This window comes from Schistocerca gregaria, unplaced genomic scaffold, assembly GCF_023897955.1.
Source record: "Schistocerca gregaria isolate iqSchGreg1 unplaced genomic scaffold, iqSchGreg1.2 ptg000418l, whole genome shotgun sequence".
Lineage (NCBI taxonomy): Eukaryota > Metazoa > Arthropoda > Insecta > Orthoptera > Acrididae > Schistocerca > Schistocerca gregaria.
This window is the reverse complement of record NW_026061850.1, coordinates 6,290,763-6,295,875: the sequence shown is the minus strand read 5'-3', so window position 1 is coordinate 6,295,875 and position 5,113 is coordinate 6,290,763. Positions and strand designations below refer to the sequence as shown.

At 43.0% G+C, this 5,113-nt stretch overlaps 1 non-coding gene across 1 annotated transcript; it reads left to right on the top strand.

Annotated features, from left to right (window-relative positions):
- The first annotated feature begins 4,177 nt into the window (after positions 1 to 4,177).
- Positions 4,178 to 4,252, top strand: Trnat-ugu (transfer RNA threonine (anticodon UGU)). Its single transcript has one exon. It is a non-coding gene; the product is annotated as a tRNA-Thr (tRNA).
- Positions 4,253 to 5,113: the final 861 nt, after the last annotated feature.

Sequence of the window (5,113 nt, the reverse complement as noted above, 5' to 3'; positions counted from 1 at the left end):
GCAACTTTGAGATATGTGTTTATGCGCAATATCGGCAAATGGAAACACGAAGAGGTAATAAGCACCTGAGCGATAGAATTTATTTCACAGTCAGAAAAGTCGAGTGACAGGCAAGACTGAATCACTGTAATAGAAATTATATGGAAAGCTGTGTAAAGGAAAATTTCCAGTTCTTTCGTGGATTCCAAAATTGAAGCAAATTCCGGGACACCAAGGTGACATAGTCTTATACGGATAGTATTCCATGACTAACGTAATTGGCCCATATACTGTACTGGTATACGGATAATATTACACGACTAACGTAATTTACCTGAAATAATTTACAAACATGTTACTGTAACATTCGCTACTACTCATTACGCTAATTCACCTTCAGCCATTAAGCGCAAATCTCAGTTATGATACGTGCGCCAAACAAAAATTTATCAACCTAGTAACTCAAGACAACTACAAACGATCATTGTGTGCAAAATAAATAGAACACTTCATAAGAAGAACATGACGGGTTTGAATCATTCCCACCGCAAAGGATGAAAAATTCAGGCTCGCACACAAGACCACTTGATAACTAACCAGAAATTCAGATTAGTTGTAGCTTCGGTGACAATCGCCTTTTTTACATTTTCCCCGTAAACTAGATAATTATGAAACGTAAGCAACTACTGTAAAATATCTGCGGCAACGGCCTTGCCGCGGAGGTTGCATCGGTTCACGTGGGATCACCGAAGTTAAGTGCGTTGTCGGGCGTTGAAGGCACTTGGATGGGTGATCATCCAGGCCGCCATGCGCTCTTGCCATTTCTCGGGGTGCACTCAGCCTCATGATGCCAATCGAGGAGCTACTCGACCCAATAGTAGCGGCTCCGGTCAAAAAATACCAACATAACGACCGGGAGAGCAGTGTGCTGACCCCCGCCCCTCCTATTCGCATCCTCCACGGATGATGACACGGCGGTCGGATGGTGCTGTCCCAGTAGGTCACTCGTGGCCTGAAGACGGAGTGCTTACAAAGCAAACTACTCTCCAGTGGATGGTCGTACTACTGAGACCTTGATGCCTGGCATCAATAACAGATGGCAGCACAAGAGGTTGGCTTACGCCTACTGCCGAATTTTGCGATCTGTCGTAAGCCTGCGTAAGCACGTAGGGCCTTCCGTCTTAAGTGCAAGCATATCCATTGCGTTTTCTGTCAAGCGACTTGAGTGGAATATTTCATTATTTCTGAAATTTTATAGAAATGTTTTTCTTTGTATATCCTCACCATCGGTACTGAATTTACTGTAAAATTATTTGCTCACTTTTCGGAACTTCCGTTCATAGTAAATCGATACTATTTGAAGCCGTGGTAGACACGAGTCTAGTGTGCTTCACCTTCAGCACCTTCTGTGTCAGTCTCGGTTAATATGTCGCTGATTTCACAACGAACAGTTCGTTGTCTACTGAGTATACTGTCTGTTGCACGACACTATCCCTCCCACGCTGCTAAATGTAGGTCGTCGGCAAAATATGACTGCAGTGGAACAAGGGCGTCTGCAGAAATTTCCCCAGGAGGTGGTGGTGGCATTGGTAGTGGTGTGTGTGTGTGTGTGTGTGTGTGTGTGTGTGTGTGTGTGTGTGTGTGTGTGTGTGTGTGTGTGTGTGTGTGGAGGACTATTACTATGAAACTCACACAGTCCAGACCGCCAAGGAAAATAAACCTTGAGATTTGGAAAGAGTGTTGATCTTATACCGCTTATACTGCATATTTCAAAATTCCACCTCTAAGGGGGAGACGCAGGACATGAAAGGATTTCTGAATCATGTAGCTATTAAGGTAATTTTGAAGCTAGGCATACGAACATTTGTATCTGGTTTCTAGGTCAGAAATAAAGAAATATGTGTTCCAGTATCTTTGGGAATTTAACCTCTATGAGGTGAAATATTGGATGAACATTTTATTTTGAGATAAATAATTATGGAAGAACTATGAAAGTATTTTTAAGGCTACATCTACGAAAATTGGTATTTGACTTCAAGGCTACAAATAAGAAAATACGTGTTTCGGTGTTTTTGGAAGTTCAACCCCTAAGGGGATGAAATAGAGTGAGCTGGTGCGTTTCTGGCGCCAGTTTCCGTCGATCGTTGTTTCGATCTTTGAGTCGCGGTCCAGAGGACACTGCTCCCTAAGCGACTGTAGTAGTTCTCTGTGCAGCCCAACATCGGGCTTACCACGCTTACACTGGACACAGTTGCCAACAAATCGCCTGCCATCGCGATATAGGTTGGGCCAAAACATGTATTCCTGAACTCGGTTCAAGGTCTTGTAGAACCCAAAATGACCCCCGTCCGCCGACTCGTGGAAATATCTGAGTGCCATGCTAACTCGTTCCTGTGGAATACAGACCTTCACTTGGCCACGGTTGGCTCCCCCTTTACACAAGAGGCCCGCACGAAGGCAACAGCTAGTGACGACGTCGCCATCCACAAACTGCTGCATATTCGGTCCCCACCCGGCGTCCTCGGCCTGTTTGCCGGCTAAGTCGAAGAAGAAGCCGGGTGTCTCGGAGAGAAGGAAATTCACCCCCAGATCCGGCTCCACGTTTCTGAAAATGGTTCATTATGAAAGCATTATGAAAGCATATCTGACAATTCGTATTCGGCTAATCTGTTACAATTTTTAAAAACTACGTGTTTCACTGGTTTTTAACTTCGAGCATAAGGGGATGAAAATTTTAATGAAATATTTATTGCGTTATATTAAAATATTTAAAATCTGCATCTACGAAAACCGGTATTTCACTTCTCAGTTAGATATAAAGAAATATGCGTTATACAAGCAAGAATACAAACGGCTTGATTAACAAAAACCTTGGACCCCAGCTGTCAGCATTGCTTTTTGGTCATTCAGCAAAAGACCATGCTTCAACGGCGTTAAGTTTAGAAAAGTTTAGAAAGTGTTGCAGTTTATAAAAGACATAAAAAAACGATTAAAGAAAAAATGCTTTGCAGACCATGAACGGTCTAAGTAAGTAAAGAAGCGGATGATAAGCTAGCTCTTTATGCAAATAAGTTGGTCAGTTTAAGTTCCGAGACATGTCATGCAGCAGGAACGGAATCCTATAGTTGCTACGATTGGCTAAAGGAAAAGTTTTGCAGAATCACGCGAAATCACTTCTGCAAGTGGCTGAGAATCTCGTAATGAATAAAAATTCTGTACTGAGAATTCCAAGGTGGGAGAGGCGAGATTCCTCCCCCCCCCCCTTCCCCCTTCTCAGAATCCTATCCTTCTTTACCTACAGCAAAAAATAAATAAATAAATAAAACTAGAGAAATTTCTACTGTGAAACTATTTGCATACAAGAGAACGGCCATTAAAATTTAACTCTTCAAAGTTTTAAGCCCTGGCCCGTTCGAAAATTCAATTTCTTTGTAGTTGCATTTTTTAAAGGTGTACTTGTCTAGACTCCTGGAACGGAAAGGTTTTTTTTTTTTTAATCCGTGCTTTACAAAAGTTTCTACAGTCCATTGTTTGAAGCAGTGTCACGGCTGCCATGAGCCGCGCGGGGTACCCGCCATGTGTCCAACGCCTTGTCACGGCTCGCGCGGCTCCCCCCGTTGGAGGTTCGAGTCCTCCCTCGGGCATGGTTGTGTGTGTGTTGTCCTTAGCATAAGTTACTGTAAGTAGTGTGCAAACATACGGACTGATGGTTCAAATGGCTCTGAGCACTTTGGAACTTAACATCTGAGGTCATCAGTTTCCTAGAACTTAGAACGACTTAAACGTAACTAAATTAAGGACATCACACACATCCATGCTCGAGGCAGGATTTGAACCTGCGACCGTAGCGGTCGCGTGGCTCCCGACTGAAGTGCCTACAACCGCTCGGCCACATCGGCCGGTCTATCATGTATTCTAGAAGAGCTGCAAGGTCGTCAGTGGCGCCTGTTCTTTCTAGAACAGTTACTATCTTCATATCTATGGTTAAACGTCACCCAGCCATTGACCTTCGTCTGTGCGAATGCGCACAGGCTACCGGAAATCTTACGGGAATCGTCACCTTAGTGTGAGCCAGTAATGAGTGGATGGACAAATACCTAATAAGTACATTACGTAATCGGATTGTGGGCGGTTCGGGGTGTGAGTCTCACGGGAAGCGTGCGAGGGATAAATTCCTGCAGTCGTGCTGTTCATTTGTGCCCTCGATAGCTCAGATGGATTGAGCGTCTGCCTTGTAAGCAGGAGATCCTGGGTTCGAGTCCCAGTAGCGGCACACTTTTCAGCTGTCCCCATCGAAGTATATCAACAACACCTGTCGGCAGCTGAGGGTTTCAATTAATTATCAGTTGTGTAGGTGATTCGATGAACCCTTTGCCAGGCACTTAAATGTGTTTTGCAGGGTATCCATATAGATGTAGATGATAACTCGTCCCGTGTCGCACGTGCTCAAAAGGATTCATACTGCAGAATGCATGCAAACATACTCACCGAAAATACGGACGAATATCAAGTGCAGGCTGCCGAGTGCTGCATATCCAGCTTAGACAGATCGGCTTCTCCTGCCAAGAAGAACAGGAAGTTGCTGTCTAGGAACAATCAGAGGTAGAGGAAGGGCTGATAAATACTCCTTGAATTGCAGACTAAACGTAAATAACGAAAATACATTTTTGGTAAAAATTGGTCAAAACATAATCGTTTGCCCTCCGTATTGGATTAGCTGTTTTGAATATTGAAAATCTGACTTCAGATTCGTTTTCAGCGACATTAAGAATATATGTGTAACACTCAGTTCATGCAAATCGAAGTAATAATATAACTAAATGTTTTCCCTAAACTTTGAACACTTTTTTTTTCGAGTAACGATTTTCTCAGAACGGCATGCAGCATAAATTAAAAGTGGTTCGATCTCTTAACTTCTACCTCTGACCCCTAAAAGTAAACACTTTTCTTAGGAACTTATAGCTATAATATGACATTTGTTAATATTAACTAATTTTTGTGTAGGCATAAGGAGTGAAACAAACCCCTCAAAATCGAACTCAAAGTTCGAATTAGCACTGTATCGTTAAATTTAAGGTTGTTTCATTGCGGTTAGGTATACGCTCCCATTAATTTTATGTATTATCGACTGATG